Source organism: Anolis sagrei, chromosome 4, assembly GCF_037176765.1.
Source record: "Anolis sagrei isolate rAnoSag1 chromosome 4, rAnoSag1.mat, whole genome shotgun sequence".
NCBI lineage: Eukaryota > Metazoa > Chordata > Lepidosauria > Squamata > Dactyloidae > Anolis > Anolis sagrei.
The window spans coordinates 242,762,784-242,788,570 of NC_090024.1; the positions used below are offsets into that span (position 1 = coordinate 242,762,784).

A 25,787-nucleotide genomic window follows, 5' to 3' on the forward strand; every position below is an offset into this window, starting at 1 on the left:
TAACAACAAGAAAAACAGGAAGGGATCTATTTTCTCACAGTTTGAATCTGTTGCTCTGTATCTTAATCTCTGGAGCATTGGAAAATGAGGTTTGCCCCCTTCTGTATTGCAGCAACACACAATCAAAGCACTTCTGACCAATGCCCATTCAGCATCTGTTTAAAAAAAAACCCAGAGAAGGAGACTCTGCTGGACTACCAGAAATGGACTTCATTGTCCTACAGCTCTGAAATGACTTCCCAAAATTCAGTTGGAATCCCTTTTCCTGGCTTTTGAATCCATTACTCCAAGTCCCAGTCTGTGGATCAGCAGAAAATAAGATTTCCCCTTCCTCGATGTGACATTGTTCCAAATAGCTAAACATGGCTTTCATGTCCCCTGCTCTCAGCCTTCAGTCACCAGCCAATCCTTCTCCAATGCCAGAAATGCAGCTTAATTGTGTAACATTAGAAAATGTTGACCATTTCCGCTACCTTGGCAGCCACCTCTCCACTAAAGTCAACATTGACACCAAAATACAACACCGCCTGAGCTCTGCGAGTTCAGCTTTTTTCTGAATGAAGTGGAGAGTGTTTGAGGACCAGAACATCCGTAGAGAGACCTAGGTGCTTGTTTATAAAGCTATTGTCCTCCCAACCCTGCTATATGCTTGCGAGACGTGGACTGTCTATAGATGTCACATGCAACTCCTGGAATGATTCCATCAGAGCTGCCTCCGGAAAATCCTGCAAATCTCTTGGGAAGACAAGCGGACAAATGTCAGTGTGCTGGAAGAAGCAGAGACCGCCAGCATTGAAGCAATGGTCCTCCACCATCAACTCTGCTGGACCAACCACTTTGCCCGGATGCCCGACCACCGTCTCCCAAAGCAGTTGCTCTATTCCGAACTCAAGAACAGAATGTTGGAGGACAAGAAAAGATATTTAAAGATGGGCTCAAAGCCAACCTTAAAAACTCTGGCATAGACATTGAGAACTGGGAAACCCTGGCCCTTGAGTGCTCCAGCTGGAAGTCAGCTGTGACCAGCAGTGCTGTAGAATTTGAAGAGGCACGAATGGAGGGCGGAAGAGAGAAACATGCCAAGAGGAAGGCAACCCCGACTGGGACTGCCTCCCACCTGGAAACCGATGCCCTCATTGTGGGAGAAGATGCAGATGAAGAATAGGGCTCCACAGTCACCTACAGACCCACCGCCAGGACACTACACTTGGAGGACCATCGTCCTCGGACTACGAGGATCGCCTAAGTCTCAGCCTTCTCTTCTCCAAGCTAAACATCCCCAGCTCCCTCAGCCTTTCCTCAGAGGGATTCATAGTTGGCCATTTTAGTCTACCTTCTCTAGCTTCTGCATATCCATACCTTGAATTGTGGTGCCCAGAATTGACGAGGTGGAGCCTGACTGAAGCAGAATAGTAGTATTACTTCTATCACTCTACTAGACACTACTGGTGCAGCCTAGAATCACATTAGCATTTTTAGCTGCAGCATCACACTGTTGACTCTGGATTCCCTATTAGACACTATATTCCTTTTGATACAGCTTAGAATCAATGGGATCTAACTGCATACTCTGTGCTTTTGTGGCAAACTTATGTTCAGAGCCATTCTGGTTTTTGTAGTCAGGGCATTAACTCTTCCAAACTTTATTTATTTATGTATTTATTTACATATTTATATTACACCCTTCTCACCCCGCAGGGGACTCAGGGCAGATTGCAATGCGCATATACATGGCAAACATTCAATGCCATTAGATATGCAACATGTATAGACAGACACAGAGGCAATTTATCATTCCAGCTTTCTGGCTTCATGGGGTTATGCTCGATTCTGGCCACAGGAGGAGCTGTTGCTTCACCGTCCACTTGTGACACTGGGTCCTTGATGGAGTACTTCCTCATTCTTCTGCACGCTGATGGATGGTTTTATGGTATTGTAAATTAGTTAAATTAGTCTCCCCGCATAAAGTGGTAAATAAATTGTATCGTCGAAGGCTTTCATGGCCAGAATCACTGGGTTGTTGTAGGTTTTTTGGGGCTATATGGCCATGGTCTAGAAGCATTCTCTCCTGACGTTTCACCTGCATCTATGGCAAGCATCCTCAAAGGTAGTGAGGTCTGTTGGAAGTAGGAAAAAGGGTTTATATATCTATGGAATGACCAGGGTGGGACAAAGGACTCTTGTCTGCTGGAGCTAGGTGTGAATGTTTCAACTGACCACCTTGATTAGCATATAATGGCCTGACAGTGCCTGGAGCAAACTTTTGTTGAGAGGTGATTAGGTGTCCTTGTTTGTTTCCTCTCTGTTGTTGTGCTGTTGTAATTTTAGAGTTTTTTTAATTTCCTATTTGACAGATGCAACTGTCTTTTGGGGCTACATAGGTCAACAGCAAGCTAGACTATTAATGGTCGGAAGCTCACTCCAGCCAGGGCTGGCTTCGAACTCATGACCTCTCGGTCAGTAGTGATTTAATGCAGCTGGCTACTAACTAGCTGCGCCACAGCCTGGTCTTTGGTCCTCAATGGGTCATTCTGATGATATCTCTCTTCCAAATTCAGATTTTTGCACATATCAGGAATCCCAGGGAGGAAGTTCCTCCCAACGTATTGATTCTCTATTCTGTCAACAGCCCCTTTGACACTTTAAGCTGTCAATTTACAATTAAAAGGACATCTTACAGATGGTTGGGGAGGAAACGTGATCCCACTCTTGACACTTTGCGTGTGCCAATCGTTGGAACGATGTGGTTAGACATTAACTACTAAAGGCAAAGAATGTGGCGCCAGAAGAATATTGGCATAGCAGAGAAAATTTGTGTATAATTTGCTTGATATGGAAATTGTCCTCTAGAATATTTTATGGGGGGATTTGGGGGGGAGTGAAGGAGGGAACAGAGAGACCTTGTGTCACTCGGCTTACTGGAATTCATTACATCAAAACATCCAAGCATCCCCTGGGCAATGTCCTTGCAGACAGTCAATTCTCTCATACCAGAAGCGACTTGCAGTTTCTCAAGTCTCTCCTGACATGACCAAAAAAAAAATTGGGGGACTTCCACAACTGTACTTCAGTCTCCAAGGAGGAGAAATGAACTATTTCATTACCTTTGCATTCATTAAGGGGCTATTCTCTTACAATATTAGGAACAGGAGCCAGCAAAGTGACTATTGTGATTGCGAACAATGCACTGAAAGACAATGGCACAATGAAACTCAGGGTGCATCTACACTGCAGCATTAATGCAGTTTGGCACCACTTCAAGTACCCTGTGGCTCAATGCTATGAAACTATGGTTTTACAATGTCTTTGGCTTTCGTTGCCAAATAATGCTGTGCCAAATGAAACTACAAATCCCAAGACTCCATAGCATTGAGCCCTGAATATTGGAATATTGGAACCTGGAATATTGTGTCCAATTCTGGGCACCGCAATTGAAGAGAGATATTGACAAGCTGGAATGTGTCCAGAGGAGGGCGACTAAAATGATCAAGGGTCTGGAGAACAAGCCCTATGAAGAGCGGCTTAAAGAGCTGGGCATGTTTAGCCTGAAGAAGAGAAGGCTGAGAGGAGATATGATAGCCATGTATAAATATGTGAGAGGAAGTCATAGGGAGGAGGGAACAAGCTTGTTTTCTGCTTCCCTGGAGACTAGGGCACAATTAATTATTATTATTATTATTATTATTATTATTATTATTATTAACTTTATTTATACCCCGCAAAATCTCCCGAAGGATTCGATGCGGCTTACATAGGCCAAGGCCGCAACAAACAACAACAAACAAATATAACAGTAAAACTCATAAGCAAATAATAAAACATTAGCAAACACAATAAAACACTAAAAATAATGACACATGATGCATTTAAAATCTAAAAGGCTGGGCCAAATGTAATGGACAAAATTTAAAAGTGCTGAACGTGACAGGAGGTATGTAGAGGTCTTTGGGAGGTAGGTACAATGTGCAGACAATCCTGGTCTCTAACAAAGTGCATTTGGGACATGATGCCAGGAGTTTCCTAATCTGGAAAGGCACACTGGAACAGCCAGGTCTTCAGGCTCTTCCTAAAGATTGCCAACGTTGGGGCTTGTCTGATGTCCTTGGGGAGAGAGTTCCAGAGGTCGGGGGGCCACCACAGAGAAGGCCCTGTCCCTCATCCCCACCAAACGCGCTTGCGACGCAGGTGGGATCGTGAGCAGGGACTCTCCAGATGATCGAAGGGAACGTGTGGGTTCCTATATGGAGATGCGGTCACGCAGGTAGGCGGGTCCCAAACCGTTTAGGAGCCATGGCTTCAAACTACAAGAAAGGAGATTCCATCTGAACATCTGGAAGAACTTCCTGACTGTGAGAGCCGTTCAGCAGTGGAACTCTCTGCCCTGGAGTGTGATGGAGGCTCCTTCTTTGGAAGCTTTTAAACAGAGGCTGGATGGCCATCTGTCAGGGGTGCTTTGAATGCAATATTCCTGCTTCTTGGCAGAATGGGGTTGGACTGGATGGCCCATGAGGTCTCTTCCAACTCTAGGATTCTATGATAGTGTTATCAATCAAGATTGGGCACAGGATTATTCCAAGCAAGGTCTGACCAAAGCCCAATAGAAAAGGACTACAACTTTCATAGAATCATAGAATCAAAGAGTTGGAAGAGACCTCATGGGCCATCCAGTCCAACCCCATTCTGCCAAGAAGCAGGAATATTGCATTCAAATCACCCCTGAAAGATGGCCATCCAGCCCCTGTTTAAAAGCCTCCAAAGAAGGAGCCTCCACCACACTCTGGGGCAGAGAGTTCCACTGCTGAACGGCTCTCACAGTCAGGAAGTTCTTCCTCATGTTCAGATGGAATCTCCTATCTTGCAGTTTGAAGCCATTGTTCCGTGTCCTAGTCTCCATGGAAGCAGAAAACAAGCTTGCTCCCTCCTCCCTGTGGCTTCCTCTCACATATTTACACATGGCTATCATATCTCCTCTCATCCTTCTCTCCTTCAGGCTAAACATGCCCAGCACCTTAAGCCGCTCCTCATAGGGCTTGTTCTCCAGATCCTTGATCATTTGAGTCGCCCTCCTCTGGACACATTCCAGCTTGTCAATATCTCTCTTGAATTGTGGTGCCCAGAATTGGACACAATATTCCAGGTGTGGTCTAACCAAGGTGGAATAGAGGGGTAGCATTACTTCCTTAGATCTAGACACTATACTCCTGTTGATGCAAAATCCCATTGGCTTTTTTTGCTGCCACATCACATTGTTGGCTCATGTTTAACTTGTTGTCCACGAGGACTCCAAGATCTTTTTCACACGTACTACTCTCAAGCCAGGCGTCCCCCATTCTGTATCTTTGCATTTCGTTTTTCCTGCCAAAGTGGAGTATCTTGCATTTGTCACTGTTAAACTTCATTTTGTTAGTTTTGGCCAATCATCTCTCTAATCTGTCAAGATCGTTTTGAATCCTGCTCCTGTCCTCTGTAGTATTGGCTATCCCTTGTTCCGAATCCTAGATTGAGAATTGCATTGGCCTTTTCGGCTGCAGCGAGACACTTTCGGCACAGCTGGTGCCACAACCCTTGGCTGCAAAGCCTTCCTTGTAGCCTAAGTTCTGTTTTGAATTCTAACTACAGAAGCCACCAGAAGCCTCCTCTTCCTGATCGGTCACTGGGCCCAGGAGATAAAGCCGACTGGTGCGAAGGAGGGGAAAGGGAGGGGGGATTTGCAGTGCGGTCATGCCTTTCGAAGCCACAGGCAGAAGTACATTTCCTCTTTTAGTTTCCCAAGAGGCTGGAAGGTGACTTATTTGTGCAGCAGAAATGGACGCCAACACCCCTGCCGCCTGCTTCCGACCACCACCTGAACACATATTTTCATTTCTACTATATCATGATTCAATCTGTCACTATTGGTGTATCTGCAAGTCTTGGTGCTTCTACACCACAGAATTAATGCAGTTCTATAGTAGATGCACCTATAGCAGGCATGGGCAAACTTGGGCCATCCAGGTGTTTTGGACTCCAACTCCCATCATTCCTAACAGCCTCAGGCCCCTTCCTTTTCCCCCTCAGCCGCTTAAGTGGCTGAGGGGAAAAGGAAAGGGCCTGAGGCTGTTAGGAATGGTGGGAGTTGGAGTCCAAAACACTTGGATGGCCCAAGTTTGCCCATGCCTGACCTATAGTCTAGTTTCTTCTTAATGGGGAAAATATTCTATTTATTTTATGCCACCCTTGACAAAGACCTGGCAAACTTATTGTACTGAAAACCGGTTTGGGAAGAAAAGGTTGGTGAAAACGAACACAACATAACGTGTGCCACTTTTGGAATGAAAGGAATGCATGCCCTCAGAGATGTGTATCCAGCACAGAAGTCGTGGAAGATTAACCCCAAACCAGAGTCATTTAGACTCTGGTTTGGAGTTGTGCAAAAAGTGCCCAAATCCAAAAGCAGAGCAGTGGCTCAAATGGGTCGTTTCTTCCAAACTGTTCATGCTGGCGACATGCTTTTTAGGCCTGCATCCTTTCATGACAGAGTAATTTTACTAGGTCTCTACAAAAAACAATTCAGTACATACATCAGGACATGAAGTTTTTGCAATGGTTGTTAAATAGCAAACCGGAAAGTCAACCAATCCTAGATAGGTTTTATACAATGTATTGTATAAAGACATATAGAACTCCAATATGCTGATGATAATGTAGTCTGTGCGCATTCAGAAGACGACCTACAAACCATTCTAAGCATGTGGACAATTTCAACAGAAAGGAAGAAATCATGAAAATGAACAAAATCTGGCTACCAGAATTAATAAACTCAAAGATTACAACAGCAAAACAACAGAGGGGAAACAAACAGGCACATAAAATCACTCTCAACAAAAGATTCCCCCCAGGCATTTCCAAGCCATTGAATGCTAATCAAGGTGATCAGCTGAAACATTCACACCTAGCCCCAGCAGACAAAAGTCCTTTGTCTCACCCTGGTAATTCCACAGATATATAAACCCATTTTCCTACTTCCAACAGACCTCACTACCTCTGAGGATGCTTGCCATAGATGCAGGCGAAACGTCAGGAGAAAAATTGCCTCCAGAACATGGTCATATAGCCCGGAAAAACCTACAACAACCCATTCTAAACATGGGTCGTTGTAGGTTTTTTTGGGCTATATGGCTATGGTCTAGAGGCATTCTCTCCTGATGTTTCGCCTGCATCTATGGCAAGCATCCTCAGAGGTAGTCTACCTCTGAGGATGCTTGCCACAGATGCAGGTGAAACGTCAGGAGAGAATGCCTCTAGACCATGGCCATATAGCCCAAAAAAACCTACAACAACCCAGTGATTCCGGCCATGAAGGCCTTCGACAATACACTCTAAACATCTTTACAGAAGCATACGAGAAGCTCGACCTCTCATTGAGCATCGAGAAAACTGAAGTGCTCTTCCAGCAGTCACCAGCCAATCCCTCTGCAATGCCAGAAATACAGCTTAATGGGGTAACATTAGAAAATGTTGACCATTTTTGCTCCCTTGGTAGCCATCTCTCTACAAAAGTCAACGTTGACACTGAAATACAACACCGCCTGAGGTCTGCAAGTGCAGCATTTTTCTGAATGAAGCAGAGAGTGTTTGAGGATCGGGACATTCATAGGGAGACCAAGGTGCTTGTTTATAAAGCCATTGTCCTCCCAACCCTGCTATATGCCTGCGAAACATGGACTGTCTACAGATGTCACAGTCAACTCAGGCCCCTTCCATCAGTGTTGCCTCCAAAAAATCCTGCAAATCTCTTGGGAAGACAATCGGACAAATGTCAGCGTGCTGGAAGAAGCAAAGACCACCAGCATTGAAGCGATGCTCCTACTCCATCAACCCCACTGGACTAGCCATGTTGTCTGAATGCCTGATCACCGTCTCCCAAAGCAGTTACTCTACTCCCAATGCAAGAACAAGAAATGTAATTTTGGTGGAAAGAGATTTAAAGATGGTTGGGATTCAAAGCCAACCTTGGGCTCAAAGCCAACCTTAAAAACTGTGGCATAGACACTGAGAACCAGGAAGGCCTGGCACTTGAGCACTCTAGCTGGAGGTCAGCTGTGACCAGCAGTGCTGCAGATTTCAAAGAGGCATGAATGGAAGGTGAAAGGGAGAAATGTGTCAAGAGGAAGGCGCATCAAGCCAACAAAGGATTCCCCGGGGCAGTAAACAGCCAGACCTTGAAGCTGCAAGGCTATTCAATGTTTACTACCTGTTTAGTACCTGGGGGAATCCTTTGTTGGGAGGGGTTAGCTGGCCCTGTTCATTCATGCCTGGAATTCCTGTTTTCTGAATGTTTTTCTTTATTTACTGCCTGGATTCCCCCAGGTAGTAAGCAGCCAAACTTTGAAGCTGAAAGGCTATTCAATGTTAATCAAGGTGACCAGTTGCAACATTCACACCTGCTTCCAACAGGCAAGAGTTGTCGAAGGCTTTCATGGCCGGAATCACTGGGTTGTTGTAGGGTTTTTCGGGCTATATGGCCATGGTCTAGAGCAGGGGTCCTCAAACTAAGGCCCGGGGGCCGGATACGGCCCTCCAAGGTAATTTACCCAGCCCTCACTCAGGGTCAACCTAAGTCTTAAACTACTTGAAAGCATACAATAACAACAACCCTAAAAGCAGGCCCACACTTCCCATTGGAATACTAATAAGTTTATATTTGTTAAAATTGTTCTTAATTTTATTTATTTATGTACAGTATTTATATACCGCTTTTCTCTGTATTGTTTTTAAGTGTTTTTTGCACTACAAATAAGATATGTGCAGTGTGCACAGGAATTCATTCATTTTTTTCTTCAAATTATAATCCGACCCTCCAACAGTTTGAGGGACTGTGACCTGGCCCTCTGTTTCAAAAGTTTGAGGACCCCTGGTCTACAGGCATTCTCTCCTGACGTTTCGCCTGCATCTATGGCAAGCATCCTCACCTCACTACCTCTGAGGATGCTTGCCATAGATGCAGGCGAAACGTCAGGAGAGAATGCCTCTAAACCATGGCCATATCATAGAATCATAGAATCATAGAATCAAAGAGTCAGAAGAGACCTCATGGGCCATCCAGTCCAACCCCATTCTGCCAAGAAGCAGGAATATTGCACTCAAATCACCTCTGACAGATGGCCATCCAGCCTCTGCTTAAAAGCTTCCAATGAAGGAGCCTCCACCACACTCCGGGGCAGAGAGTTCCACTGCTGAACGGCTCTCACAGTCAGGAAGTTCTTCCTAATGTTCAGATGGAATCTCCTCTCTTGTAGTTTGAAGCCATTGTTCCATTGCGTCCTAGTCTCCAGGGAAGCAGAAAACAAGCTTGCTCCCTCCTCCTCCCTGTGGCTTCCTCTCACATATTTGTACATGGCTATCATATCTCCTCTCAGCCTTCTCTTCTTCAGGCTAAACATGCCCAGTTCCCTAAGCCGCTCCTCATAGGGCTTGTTCTCTAGACCCTTGATCATTTTAGTTGCCCTCCTCTGGACACATTCCAGCTTGTCAATATCTCTCTTGAATTGTGGTGCCCAGAATTGGACACAATATTCCAGATGTGGTCTAACCAAAGCAGAATATAGCCCGAAAAAACCTACAAATCCGCAGATATATTAACCCCACTTGCCTTGTTTACAACAGACCTCACAACCTCTGAGGGTGCCTGCCATAGATGTGGGCGAAATGTCAGGAGAGAATGCTGCAATCCAGTGATTCCGGCCATGAAAGCCTTCGACAACACAATTTATATGGTTGTTTTTATGGGGGTTTTGCTTAAGGCAAAGGGGTGGTTTTGCCAATGCTTTCCTTTGAAATAGAGTCAGCAGCAGCTTGGGAAGCCTTCAGGTCTTGGGGAAGGGAAGGGGCTTCCTTTTGGAAGCTATGCTGGCTGGGGGATTCTGGGAGTGGCAGTCCGCAAGGAAGCCCCTTCCCTCCCTCCCTGCTTTGGAAATCCCAATATTGCAATCTTTAGGAGGCTTCCCTCTCCATCCGGATCTCTTTCCTGGGCCGGCCTTGGCTCCTCCTCCTCTTGAGAAGAGAGCGGTCCCTCCTTGCTGTTCACAGCTGCTGAGAGGCAGAGAGAGCCAGCCGGAGCAGGGACTTCGGAGCCTGGGTTTTGGGGTTTTGAAGCGGATTTGGGGATGCAGGAGCGCATTCTGGGAGAGAGGGAAGGGAGCTGAGCTGAGCAGCAGGATTCGCATCCAAGCCGGGAGCCGCTTTTGGCCGGAAAGTCGGAAATCGCTTTTGGGCAGGTGAGAGAAACAACAAACCCCTTCGAGATGCGACTTGTAGGCTCATAGGACCTTAGAAGAGTTGGAAGGGACCCCCAAAGGCGATCTAGTCCAACCCTCTTTTATTGTGCCAGGTAGGAAAGACACCATCAAAGCCCCTTCCGACATTAGCCAAGACTCCAGAGGACAGGAGCAGGATTCAAAACGATCTTGACAGATTAGAGAGATGATTGGCCAAAACTAACAAAATGAAGTTCAACAGTGACAAATGCAAGATACTCCACTTTGGCAGGAAAAACGAAATGCAAAGATACAGAATGGGGGACAATGCCTGGCTCGAGAGCAGTACGTGTGAAAAAGATCTTGGAGTCCTCCGGGACAAGTTAAACATGAGCCAATAATGTGATGTGGCGGCAAAAAAAGCCAATGGGATTTTGGCCTGCATCAATAGGAGCATAGTGTCTAGATCTAAGGAAGTAATGCTCCCCATGCTCTATTCCGCTTTGGTTAGACCACACCTGGAATATTGTGTCCAGTTCTGGGCACCACAATTCAAGAGAAATATTGACAAGCTGGAATGTGTCCAGAGGAGGGTGACTAAAATGATCAAGGGTCTGGAGAACAAGCCCTATGAGGAGCGGCTTAAGGGCATGTTTAGCCTGAAGAAGAGAAGGCTGAGAGGAGATATGATAGCCATGTATAAATATGTGAGAGGAAGCCGCAGGGAGGAGGAGGGAGCAAGCTTGTTTTCTGCTTCCTTGGAGACTAGGACGCGGAACAATGGCTTCAAACTACATGAGAGGAGATTCCATCTGAACATGAGGAAGAACTTCCTGACTGTGAGAGCCGTTCAGCAGTGGAACTCTCTGCCCCGGAGTGTGGTGGAGGCTCCTTCTTTGGAAGCTTTTAAACAGGGGCTGGATGGCCATCTGTCAGGGGTGATTTGAGTGCGGTGTTCCTGCTTCTTGGCAGAATGGGGTTGGATTGGATGGCCCTTGAGGTCTCTTCCAACTCTTTGATTCTATGATTCTATGATTTACAAAAGCCTCCAAAAAAGGAGCTTCTTGACCTGGACTTTTTTCTTCTCATGTTCTTCACAAAGTCTGGGGATGCATCTGCATCCACACTGTGGAATTAATGCTGTTTTGTAGTGATATTTGAAGGGAGCGCGTAAAAGAAGAAGTACAAATCAAAAGGTAATGAGTGGGAATAGTTCTGGTACAGCTCCTTCCAAATAACTTGCTCCTATTCTTATCCCTTTCAAGTTTTCAAACATTTTATCCTGTACTAGCCGTCCCCTGCCACGCATTGCTGTGGCCCAGTCTGGTGATCTGGAAAATAAAGTAATGAGAAAGTGTCAGTTTCTAATATATGTCATGTCTTTATGCTTGTGGGTAAGCAATATTTCTTGCTGTTTCTTTGTCAGTGTTGATGTGGAGAATGTCTGGTTTGCCCACCCTGGAACATGCAACAAATCATTGCCCTTCTTTAAGGGTCCCTTCCAAATCTATGATACTATATCTCTCTGTGTGTGAATCATATCTATCTATCTATCTATCTATCTATCTATCTATCTATCTATCTATCTATCTATATCTCTGGCTGGATGGCTCTTTGTCAGGAGGACTTTGATTACATTTTCTTGCCCTGATGTTGGATTGAATGGCCTTCAGTATTTTCTGTTGGTCATGGGGGTTCTGTGTGGGAAGTTTGCCCCGATTCTGTTTTTAGTGGGGTTCAGAATGCTCTTTGATTGTAGGTGAACTGTGAATCCCAGTGACTACAACTCCCAAATGTCAAGGTCTATTTCCTCCAAACTCCATCTGTGTTCATATTTGGGCGTATTGAGTGCTTGTGCCAAGTTTGGTCCAGATCCATCATTGTTTGAGTTCACACGGCTCTCTGGATGTAGGTGAACTACAACTCCCAAACTCAAGGTCAATGCCCACCAAAGCCTTCCAGTATTTTCTGTTGGTTATGGGAGTTCTGTGTGCCAAGTTTGGTTCAATTCCATCATTGCTGGAGTTCAGAATGCTCTTTGATGGTGGGTGAACTATAAATCCCAGCAACTACAACTCCCAAATGACAAAATCACAATTTTTAAAGTGATGGTCACTCCTTGTGTAGTGAGACGTTTTACTGCCAAATTTGGTGTGATTTCGTTCATTGGTTCTTTTGTTTTTAAGGTACTCATTATGCACAGAGCATTTATATATATATATTATATATATATATATGGCCCGCCCATTATCTCTGTTATTGTGTTTATTATAATGATATTTTGTTACTGTATTCATATGTTCTTTTCTTTTTTTAATGTAATTTTGATGCTGTTGTTTGTTGTTTATGTTTTGGTTTTATTTTTGCTGTAATATGTTGTCCGGGCTTGGCCCCATGTAAGCCGCTCCAAGTCCCCGTCGGGGAGATGGTGGCGGGGTATAAATAAAGTTTATTATTTATTATTATTAGTACATAGTGGGAAGTCTGACTTGGCCACAGTGGCCCACACTCTTGCTACATCCCGAATAGACTACTGCAAAATGCTCTATGTGGTGTTGCCCTTGAAGACTGTTCGGAAGCTTCAAATGGTCCAAAGGGCGGCAACCAGGTTACTAACAGGAGCAGCACTAAGGGAGCACACTACTCCTCTGTTGCGTCAGCTCCACTGGCTGCCAATTTGCTACTGAGCACAATTAAAAGTGCTGGCTTTAGCCTATAAAGCCCTAAACCAGTATTTCTCAACCTGGGGGTCGGAACCCCGGGGGTGGGGGTCGTTGCAAGGGGGTGCCAGAGGGGTCGCCAAAGACCATCAGAAAACATAGTATTTTCTGTTGGTCATGAAGGTTCTGTTGGAAAGTTTGGTCCAATTCTATCATAGGTTGGGTTCATAATGCTCTTTGATTGTAGGTGAACTATAAATCCCATCAACTAAAAGTTTATTTTCCCAAAACTCCCCCAATGTTCATATTTGGGCATATTGAGTATTCGTGCCAAGTTTGGTCCAGATTCATCATTGTTGGAGTCCACAGTGCTCTCTGGATGTAGGTGAACTACAACTTCAAAACTCAAGGTCAAGGCCCACCAGACCCTTCCAGTATTTTCTGTTGGACTTCTGTGGGAGTTGTGTGTGCCAAGTTTGGTTCAATTCCATTGTTGGTGGAATTCAGAATGCTCTTTGATTGTAGATTAACTATAAATCCCAGAAACTACAACTCTCAAATGACAAAAATCACACACACCCAACCCCACCAATATTCAAATTTGGACGTATCGGGTTTTTGTGCCTAATTTGGTCCAGTGAATGAAAGTGCCTCCTGCATATTTACATTATGATTCATAACAGTAGCAAGTTTACAGTTATGAAGTAACTACAAAAATAATTTTATGGTTGGGTATCACCACAACATGAGGAACTGTATTTAGGAGTCGCGGCATTTGAAAGGTTGAGAAACACTACCCTAAACGATTCTGGCCCAGCTTACCTGTCCAAACGTATCTCCTTCTATGAACCATATAGGACTTTAAGATCGTCTGGGGAGGCCCTGCCTCACAAGTGCAATTGGCAGAGACGAAGGACAGAGCCTTCTCAGTAGTGGCCCCCCCGGTTATGGAACTCCCTCCCCAGGGATATTAGATTAGCCCCCTCCCTTCTGACTTTGCTCAAAGACCTGGCTCTTTGAGCAAGCTTTTGAGAATGCAGCGGAATAGATAAACGGAACTATGAATTATTTATTTATCGTGTCATCAGCAACCATACCATTGTGTTACAATTCTAACAGAATAAAACAAACACACAGATTTAAAAAAAAACAAAAAAAACACACAGATTTAGCAAACTTGGTAGTTGGTTAAATGTCCTTTGACCAGTATCTGGCCACTTGGAGTGCCTCTGGTGTTGCCGCAAGAAGGTCCTCCATTGTGCATGTGGCAGGGCTCAGGGTGCATTGCAGCAGATGGTCTGTGGTTTGCTCTTCTCCCCACTCGCATGCCGAGGATTCCACCCTGTAGCCCCATTTCTTAAGATTGGCTCTGCATCTCGTGGTGCCAGAGCGCAGTCTGTTCAGCGCCTTCCAAGTCACCCAGTTTTCTGTGTGCCCAGGGGGGAGTCTCTCATCTGGTATCACCCATGGATTGAGGTGCTGGGTTTGGGCCTGCCACTTTTGGACTCTCGCTTGCTGGGGTGTTCCAGCGAGTGTCTCTGTAGATCTAAGAAAACTATGTCTTGATTTAAGTTGTTGACGTGCTGGCTGATACCCAAACAGGGGATGAGCTGGAGATGTCTCTGCCTTGGTCCTTTCACTATTGGCTGCAGCTTCCCGGCGGATGTCAGGTGGTACAATACCGGCTAAGCAGTGTAATTTCTCCAGTGGTGTAGGGCGCAGACACCCTGTGATAATGCGGCATGTCTCATTAAGAGCCACATCCACTGTTTTAGTGTGGTGAGATGTGTTCCACACTGGGCATGCAGACTCAGCAGCAGAGTAGCATAGCGCAAGGGCAGATGTCTTCACTGTGTCTGGTTGTGATCCCCAGGTTGTGCCAGTCAGCTTTCGTATGATGTTATTTCTAGCGCCCACTTTTTGCTTGATGTTCAGGAACTATGAATGATGAACATGAAATGGCCAGACGATGTTACTGGATAATGTTTTTAACAGAATGAGACCGACGATTATATGTTTTAATGGTTTTTATTTATGTTTTATATTGTAACTAACTAACTAACTAACTAAATAATAAATAGCAGTACTGCATTTATTAGTTTGGCTTTCTTTTATGTTCGGGCGATTGTCTTAGATATAGGTATCTAAGGGCCCTATCAGACAGCCCTATAACCAAAAATACCAAGGCAGATAACCCACAATATCTGCTTTGAACTGGATTAAATGAGTCCACGCTGCCATAAATGTCGTAAATAAATAAAATCCAGTTCACTATGTATTTTATACAACTGTGTGAAAGGGGCCTCAGTTGCAATTTAGTTTTCTTGGTATTGTGTGAGTCTCTATGCATTGACTTTATTATTATTATTATTATTATTATTATTATTATTATATTGTATCCAATACAACAGACAGCAGAGGGATCTTGTCTGCTGTGGACTCATCCTGTTGTGTTAATAATAATAATAATAATAATAATAATAATAATAATAACAACAACATAACCACCACAGCAGTAGAAGGAGGAGGTCAGAAAAAGCCTGATATCACACTTCTGCTTAAAAAGAGCTTCCTGTATTGCCTTGTTAACTTCAGCAATTTTTATTTTGGACTGTTTTGCACTTTCCACACCACCCCCTGCTTCAAAAAGGTCCCTTTCAGGATCAGCTTCCTTATCATTTCTGAACCGTAGCAATATCTGTTTATGTGCAAACATACAAGGTTCACAGCGGGGGATTTGGCAAATGCCCAGGCTTTGCAAGCTTTGCACAACGGCATCAAATGAGTGAAAGTCTGCTTCCGGTTGCATCTTGTACAGGGCACCACCTTCACTGCTCTGGCTCAATGCTGTGGGATCCTGAGAGCAGTATTTTGGAGAGGCCCCAGCCAAGAAGACTGAAGACTTTGCAAAATTATAAGCCCCATGACTCTACAGTGCGAATGCACCCTCAGTCTTTCAGCAGGAAGCTATTTGAGATGTTTGGGGGTCATAATGAATGGAGAAGGGAACTACTGCTGCAGACAGTGTGCCAGAGAAATTTCCCAGTCTCTCTGTGTGTGCGTATTAGCATACATACCCAGCACTGCCTGAATTTGCATTTTCCTTGTGGTTCTTTCTTCCCTTCTTCATTTTTCCTTATGTACCATCTCCTTTTTTTTCTTCCTTTCTTTCTTCCTTAGCTTTTCCTCATACAACCTCCCCCTCCCTACCTCCCTTCCTGTCTTCCCTCCTTTTCTTCATCTCTAATTTCTTCCCTTCCTTTCTCTTCCCTTCTTTTCCTTTCTTTTTTTCTCACTCCACATAGTTTTCTGCTTTTCTTTCTTCTCCTCCATTCAGTTTCTTTCTCCCTTCCTTCCTTTTCCCCTTCCTTCCTTCCTTCCTATCTTCCCTTTTCTTTATCCCTAATTTCTTCCCTTCCTTTCTCTTCCTTTCTTTTTCTTTCTTTCTTTTTTCCCACCCTTCATAGTTTTCTGTTTTCCTTTCTACTCCGTTCAGTTTCTTTCTCCCTTCATTCCTTTTCCCTCCCTCCCTCCCTCCCTTCCTCCCTTCCTGTCTTTCCTCGTTTTCTTCATTCCTAATTTCTTCCCTTCCTTTCTCTTCCCTTCTTTTTCTTTCTTTTTTCTTACCCCACATAGTTTTCTGCTTTTCTTTCTCCTCCTCCATTCAGTTTCTTTCTCCCTTCATTCCTTTTCCCCTTCCTTCCTTCCTTCCTTTCCTCCTTTTCTTCATTCCTAATTTCTTCCCTTTCTTTCTCTTCCCTTCTTTTTCTTTCTTTTTTCTTTCTTCTTTCACCTAGCCACAGCCAATCTGCTTTGTTCCTTTTCGTTCCCTCTTCTCTGGGTCCAAATATGTTGAATTTTTGTAGTTCAAACCATTCAATTCTTTTAATTTGGACCATGAAGGGTTTCTATGCCAGGTTTTGGGCAGATCCATCAATCCATGGAGGATTTTTTATGGTACAAACAAACAAATATGCATATATACATACCGGTACATTAATGTTTATATAGGGGCCCCTGGTGGTGCAGTGGGTTAAAGCGCTGAGCTGATGAACTTGGTGACTGAAAGGTCACCGGTTCGAATCCGGGGAGCGTCATGAACTCCCCAGCTTCTGGCAACCTAGCAGTTTGAAAACATGCAAATGTGAGTAGATCAATAGTTACTGCTCTGACAGGAAGGTAAAAGTGCTCCATACAGTCATGCCGGCCACATGATCTTGGAGGTGTCTATGGACAATGCCGGCTCTTTGGCTTAGAAATGGAGATGAACACCAAACCCCAGAGTCGGACACGATTGGACTTAATATCAGGAGAAACCTTTACCTTTTACCGTTACCTAACTTTTATAGAGAGAGATTGTACACAAAATTTACCTTCCAGGTATGTATATAAAATACATATGAAACATAAATGAATTTTGTGCTTAGATGCTGATCTATAAAATATCTCACTATATATATGCAAGTGTTCCAAAATTTAAAATAAGAAGCACTTTTGGTCCCAAGCATTTTGGATAAGGGATGCTCAACTTGTATTGACTATATCTGCAATAGTTACAAAGCTCTAAAATCAGAGTTGAAAAAGCCATCTTGTCCAGATTCCTGTTATGCAGGAATACACAAACTAAAGCGTTGCTTTGTTAGATATACTGGAGCTTTTCTTGAATTTTGAATTTTGAGCCAACCTTAGTTCCCCTATAGCAACAAGGACTGGCTTCAGCCTCAAGAAGGGTCTAGGTGCCCTTACTGCCTATTACAGGGAAAACCAGGTGATCCCTAACCCATCTAAAACACAGACATGTGCTTTTCATCTCAAAAACAGACAAGCATCCCGAGCTCTGAGGATTATTACCTGGGAAGGAATCCCACTGGAGCATGGCAGCGCACCCAAATACCTGGGAGTCACTCTGGACCGTGCTCTTACCTACAAGAAGCACTGCCTGAACATCAAGCAAAAAGTGGGTGCTGGAAACAATATCATACGAAAGCTGACTGGCACAACCTTGGGATCACAACCAGATACAGTGAAGACATCTGCCCTTGCGCTATGCTACTCTGCTGCTGAGTATGCATGTCCAGTGCGGAACACATCTCAACAAAATCTCACTCGCTAAAACAGTGGATTTGGCTCTTAATGAGACATGCCGCATTATCACGAGGTGTCTGCGCCCTACACAACTGGAGAAATTACACTGTTTAGCCAGTATTGCACCACCTGGCATCTGCCGGGAAGTAGCAGCCAATAGTGAAAGGACCAAGGCAGAGACATCTCCAGCTCATCCCCTGTTTGGGTATCAGCCAGCACGTCAACGACTTAAATCAAGAAATAGTTTTATAAGCTCTACAGAGACACTCGCTGGAACACCTCAGCAAGCGATAGTCCAAAAGTGGCAGGCTCAAACCCAGAACCTCAACCAATGGCTGATACCAGATGAGAGACTCCCTCTGGGCACACAGAAAACTGGGCGACTTGGAAGGCACTGAACAGACTGCGCTCTGGCACCACGAGATGCAGAGCCAATCTTAAGAAATGGGGCCACAAAGTGGAATCCATGACATGCGAGTGCGGAGAAGAGCAAACCACTGACCACCTGCTACAATGCAACCTGAGTCCTGCCACATGCACAATGGAGGACCTTCTTGCAGCAACACCAGAGGCACTCCAAGCGGCCAGATACTGGTCAAAGGACATTTAATCAACTACCAAGCTTGCAAACTCTGTTTTGTCTGTTTGTTAAACATTTGTTAAAAATGTAATACAATTGTCTGGTTGATACTGACACGATAAATAAAATAAAATAAATAAGCCTCAAGAAGGGGGGTTGAGAAGAGCGGGGTATAAATACAGTAAATAAATAATTAATAAATATATTATCGAAGGCTTTCATGGCTGGAATCACTCATTTCTTGTGGGTTTTTTCGGGCTATATGGCCATGTTCTAGGCATTTCTCCTGACGTTTCATTAGACCTCACCTCTGAGGATGCTTGCCATAGATGCAGGCGAAACGTCAGGAGAAATGCCTCTAGAACATGGCCATATAGCCCGAAAAAACCCACAAGAACTGAATTAATAAATAATCAAGAAGTAGCATTATGTGCTGTTTCCCTTTTCTTTTTTTCTTCCTCAATTTTGTGTGTGAAATAAATATAAATTCTGAGGGGAAAGTGCTTAAGTTCCTCTTGAACAATTCACCTAAAGCAAAAGTGAGCACTGGAGGAAGGTTTAGCAAAAGCAGGAATCTCCCAAGTTACAAGCAGCTTTGAAAATAAATGATACCATTTGAGCATCCCTGATTCGGAATTCTGAAATACTCCAAAACTCACAGTGTGTGTGTGTGTGTGTGTAGTATCAAAACCGACAGTATGTGTATTTATTTATTTATTTATTTAGAGCATTTATATTCCGCTCTTCTCACCCTGCAGGGGACTCAAGGTGGATTACATTGTACACATATATGGCAAACATTCAATGCCAATTTTGACATACAACATATACAGACATACACAGAGGCTATTTAACTTTTTCTGGCCGCCAGGGGAGCTGTCGCTTTCATCGTCCATCTGCGACACTGATGACGCACTTCCGCATTCCCTGCATGCTTTTTTGCTGGAGTGCTTTGCTGGAGTCTTTTTTATGGCCTCATAAATTAGTTAATTTAACCTCCCCACACTTTAAGGTGGTACCTGATTTTCCTACTTGACAGATGCAACTGTCTTTCGGGTTGCAAAGGTCGACAACAGGCTACACAATTGGTTGAAAACCCACTCCAACCCTGGCTGGCTTCGAACTTATGACCTTTTGGTCAGAGTGGTCTTAATGCAGTTGACACTCAGCCAGCTGCTCCACAATCCTGGTGTATGTGTGTGTGTTTGTATGTGTGTGTCTGTAGAGGGTCCGCTATCTGGAATTCTGAAATGTGAATTACTCCTAAATTGTCCACAATTGAGATCATGACACCATCACTTTCTAATAGTCGAATATACACAAACTTTGTTTTTTGCACAAATTTATTAAGAAATATTGTTTATTACCATACCTTCAGGCTATATGTATAAAATATACATTAATTTCATGCCCAAGGTATATCATTATATATATACCAGTATTCCAAAATTCAGGGGGGAAAAAGATATTTGAAATACTTTTTTGTTGTTTTTTTGGACAAGTGATGCTCAAATCTGTAAATCCATGAGTCTGGATAATCAAGGTGAAAGAAGAAAGCGCAAAAGCTGGGTTGCAGCTAAACATCAAAAAAACCAAGATTATGGCAACAAGAATGATTGACAACTGGAAAATAGAGAGAGAAAATGTGGAGGCCGTGACAGACTTTGTATTTCTAGGCGCAAAGATGACTGCAGATGCAGACTGTGGCCAGGAAATCAGAAGACGCTTCCTTCTTGGGAGGAGAGCAATGTCCAGTCTCGATAAAATAGCAAAGAGTAGAGACATCAGACTGGCAACAAAGATCCATTGCCTAGTCAAAGCCATGGTCTTCCCTGTAGTCACCTACGGAGGTGAGAGCTGGACCTTAGGGAAGGCTGAGCGAAGGAAGAGAGATGCTTTTGAGCTGTGGTGTTGGAGGAAAGTGCTGAGAGTGCCTTGGACTGCGAGAAGATCCAACCAGTCCATCCTCCAGGAAATAAAGCCCGGCTGCACATTGGAGGGAAGGAGACTAGAGACAAAGTTGAAGTCCTTTGGCCACATCATGAGGAGACAGGAAAGCCTAGAGAAGGGAATGATGCTGGGGAAAGTGGAAGGCAAAAGGAAGAGGGGCCGACCAAGGGCAAGATGGATGGATGGCATCCTTGAAGTGACTGGACTGACTTTGAAGGAGCTGGGGGTGGTGACGGCCGACAGGGAGCTCTGGCGTGGGCTGGTCCATGAGGTCACGAAGAGTCGGAGACGACTGAATGAATGAACAACATGAGTCTGGAACTGAAGCTTCGTCTGCACTGCCATGTAATGCAGTTTGAAACTGCATTATATGGTCAATGTTGACTCATATAATGGAGTTCAGTGCAGTTGAAAGTATATTCCAGAAGTAGGAATCAAATGGCCCCCCAGATGTTGATAAATTAGAATTCCCACTGTTCCTCAGCACTGGCTATGAGGACTAAAGTTGCTGGGATTTGTAGTCAAATAGGATCTGGAGAGCTACATAAATTATATTGTTGTTTTAACGGAACAGCCACTATTGAGAGAAATGCATATTTCCAACGCTAGATTTGAGGCTGGCCCTGAGTCCGTTTACATTGCAGAATTAATGCAGTTTGATACCATTTTAACTGCCATGGCTCAATGCTGGGGAATTGTGAGATTTGTGGTTTGGTGAAGCACTAGCACGCTTTAGAGAAGACAAAAAGCCTTGAAAAAATGCAACTCCCATGATTCCAAAGCATTAAGCAGCTAAAGTGAAGTCAAACTGGATTCATTCTACAGTGTAGATGGAACTTAAAGCTGTATAATGTGAGAGAGACCTCCATTAAGGAGTGCCTTACCTGACTTCTTGTTGACTTCCTCCTCAGATGTGGTTTTAAGGAAACTGGATTTTCTGGGGGAATTTTCATACCAGATCTGAATGTTATTCTATTGTTGTAGATGCGCCTCCTGTTCCTTCTGCTTTGGATCTTTATGCTGGTCATCAGGAGATGCCAGAAAAGGAAATCTATAATCAAAACAATAGAAATCAATAATAATAACAATAATAATAATAGAGATAAATAATAATAGAAATCTATAATAAAAAATCTATAATAAAAACAATAATAAAAACCAATAATAATAATAATAATAATAATAATAATAATAATAATAATAGAAATCTATATAAATAAAAATGTAATGTTTGTTTGTGGGATTAACATAATTCAAAAACCACTGGGCGAATTGACACCAAATTTGGACACAAGACACCTAACAACCCAATGTATGTCCTTCACTAAAAAAAAAAATGAATTTGTCATTTGGGAGTTGTAGTTGCTGGGATTTATAGTTTACCTACAATCAAAGAGCATTCTGAACCCCACCAATGATGGAATTGATCCAAACTTGGCACACAGTTCTCCCATGACCAACAGAAAATACTGGAAGGGTTTGGTGGGCAGTGTCCTTTGGTTTTGGAGTTGTAGTTCACCTACATCCAGAGATCACTGTGGACTCAAACAATGATGGATCTGGACCAAACTCTACACGAATACGCAATATGCTCAAATGTAAACACTGGTGGGGTTTGGGGAAAATAGAATCTTGATATTTGGGAGTTGTAGTTGCTGGGATTTGTAGTTCACCTTCAATCACAGAGCATTCTGAACCCCACCAATGATAGAATTGGGTTGAACTTCCCAAACAGAACCTCCATGTGGGCCACAGCAACGCGTTGCAGGGGACAGCTAGTCTATATAAATAAAAATCTAATGTTCGTTTGTGGGATTAACATAACTCAAAAACCACTGGGCAAATTTACACAAAATTTGGACACAAGACACCTGTCAGGCCAACAAGTGACCATCATTCATAAAAACACCGAAAAACAACGGAAGAGACTTAAAAAGCCAAAAAACCAAAAATTACATTACAACGTATGCCCAAAACCACATATACACACAAACACACAAATATACACATATACACGAATATTATATTTACACACACACACATATATACACACACAAAACACAAATACACAGACTAGGCCACAGCAACACGTGGCAGGGGACAGCTAGTCAATAATAATGATAGAAATCAATAGTAATGATAATGGAAATCTATAATAATAGAAATCTATAATAACAATAATAATAATAATAATAATAATATAAACCAATAATAATAATAGTAGAAATCTATAATACTAATAGAAATCAATAATAATAATGTAAATCAATAATAATAATAATAATAATAATAGAAAATAATAATAATAATAGAAATCAATAATAACGCAAATCTAAAATAATAATAGAAATTAATAGTAATAATAATAGAAATCAATAATAATAGAAATCTAAAATAATAATAGAAATTATTATTAATAATAATCTAAGGTAATAATTATAATTATTATTTTCTCTTCTTATTTCTTTGCTTATCTCTATTGTATATTATATTTTATTTAAGGGTGATATCCCCTCTCATTTAAATCACTTTGAGTCTCCTTGTTGAGAGAAAGAGCAGGTTATAAATAAACATAATAATAATAATAGTAAGAAGAAGAACTTATTGATTGAGATGCCCTCAGAATAATAATAATAATAATAATAATAATAATAATATTCCTCAATCGAGACATGGCTTTGTTAAGAAGAACCCAACAAAACTGCTTTGAGTCTCCTTGTGGAGAGAAAAACAGGATATAAATAAATATAATAGTAATAATAGTAATAACAATAATAATTTCTCAAATGGATATGCCCTCAGAATTATGATTAGCATTATTATTATTCTTTCTCTATCGAGAAGCGGACTTGTTAAGAAGAACCCAACAAAACTGCTTTGAGTCTCTTTTAAGAGAGAAAAAGCAGGATATAAATAAACATCATAATAATAATATTATTATTATTCTTTCTCTATTGAGAAGCGGACTTGTTAAGAAGAACCCACCAAAGCTGCTTTGACTCTCCTTGAGGAGAGAAAAAGGATATAAATAAACATAATAATAATAATAATAATTATTATTATTATTATTATTATTCTTTCTCAATCGAGAAGCGGACTTGTTAAGAAGAACCCAACAAAACTGCTTTGAGTCTCTTTGAGAAGAGAAAAAGCAGGATATAAATAAACGTAATAATAATAATAATAAGTATTATTATTATTATTTCTCTATCGAGAAGCGGACTTGTTAAGAAGAACCCAACGAAACTGCTTTGAGTCTCTTTGAAGAGAGAAAAAGCAGGATATAAATAAACATAATAATAATAATATTATTATTATTCTTTCTCTATCGAGAAGCGGACTTGTTAAGAAGAACCCAACAAAGCTGCTTTGACTCTCCTTGAGGAGAGAAAAAGGATATAAATAAACATAATAATAATAATAATAATTATTATTATTATTATTATTCTTTCTCAATCGAGAAGTGGACTTGTTAAGAAGAACCCAACAAAACTGCTTTGAGTCTCCTTGAGTAGAGAAAAAGCAGGATATAAATAAACGTAATAATAATAATAATAATAATAATTATTATTATTATTATTATTTCTCTATCGAGAAGCGGACTTGTTAAGAAGAACCCAACAAAACTGCTTTGAGTCTCTTTGAGGAGAGAAAAAGCAGGATATAAATAAACATAATAATAATAATAATTATTATTATTATTCTTTCTCTATCGAGAAGCGGACTTGTTAAGAAGAACCCAACAAAACTGCTTTGAGTCTCTTTGAAGAGAGAAAAAGCAGGATATAAATAAACGTAATAATAATAATAATAATAATAATTATTATTATTATTATTTCTCAGTCGAGAAGTGGACTTGTTAAGAAGAACCCAACAAAACTGCTTTGAGTCTCCTTGAGGAGAGAAAAAGCAGGATATAAATAAACATAATAATAATAATAATTATTATTATTATTATTTCTCTATCGAGAAGCGGACTTGTTAAGAAGAACCCAACAAAACTGCTTTGACTCTCCTTGAGGAGAGAAAAAGCAGGATATAAATAAACATAATAATAATAATAATAATAATTATTATTATTATTTCTCTATCGAGGAGCGGACTTGTTAAGAAGAACCCAACAAAACTGCTTTGAGTCTCTTTGAAGAGAGAAAAAGCAGGATATAAATAAACATAATAATAATAATAATTATTATTATTATTTCTCTATTGAGAAGCGGACTTGTTAAGAAGAACCCAACAAAACTGCTTTGAGTCTCTTTGAAGAGAGAAAAAGCAGGATATAAATAAACGTTATTATTATTATTATTATTATTATTATTTCTCTATCGAGAAGCGGACTTGTTAAGAAGAACCCAACAAAGCTGCTTTGAGTCTCTTTGAGGAGAGAAAAAGCAGGATATAAATTAACATAATAATAATAATTTCTCAAGTGAGATGCTCTCAGAATTATTATTATTACTATTATTATTACTATTATTATCAGAAGTTATTCATAGAATCATAGAATCAAAGAGTTGGAAGAGACCTCCTGGGCCATCCAGTCCAACCCCATTCTGCCAAGAAGCAGGAAAATTGCATTCAAATCACCCCCGACAGATGGCCATCCAGACTCTGCTTAAAAGCTCCCAAAGAAGGAGCCTCCACCACACTCCGGGGCAGAGAGTTCCACTGCTGAACGGCTCTCACAGTCAGGAAGTTCTTCCTCATGTTCAGGTGGAATCTCCTTTCTTGTAGTTTGAAGCCATTGTTCCATTGCGTCCTAGTCTCCAAGGAAGCAGAAAACAAGCTTGCTCCCTCCTCCTCCCTGTGGCTTCCTCTCACATATTTATACATGGCTATCATATCTCCTCTCAGCCTTCTCATCTTCAGGCTAAACATGCCCAGCTCCTTAAGCCGCTCCTCATAGGGCTTGTTCTCCAGACCCTTGATCATTTTAGTCGCCCTCCTCTGGACACATTCCAGCTTGTCAATATCTCTCTTGAATTGTGGTGCCCAGAATTGGACACAATATTCCAGATGTGGTCTAACCAAAGCAGAATAGAGGGGTAGCATTACTTCCTTAGATCTAGACACTATGCTCCTATTGATGCAGGCCAAAATCCCTTTGGCTTTTTTTGCTGCCACATCACATTGTTGGCTCATGTTTAACTTGTTGTCCACGAAGACTCCAAGATCCACACATACTGCTCTCAAGCCAGGCCTCATTGTCCCCCATTCTGTATCTTTGCATTTCATTTTTTCTGCCAAAGTGGAGTATCTTGCATTTGTCACTGT

The 25,787-nt window shown here is 42.1% G+C and overlaps 1 protein-coding gene across 1 annotated transcript in view; it reads left to right on the forward strand.

Moving 5' to 3' along the window:
* The first annotated feature begins 10,086 nt into the window (after positions 1–10,086).
* The window catches only part of HCK (HCK proto-oncogene, Src family tyrosine kinase), a 52,208-nt gene continuing 36,507 nt past the window's right edge, over positions 10,087–25,787 (forward strand). Inside the window, exon 1 of the mRNA XM_060771831.2 lies at positions 10,087–10,256. The gene's annotated coding sequence lies outside the window, so the exon portion shown is untranslated. The remainder of the gene's footprint in view (positions 10,257–25,787) is intronic.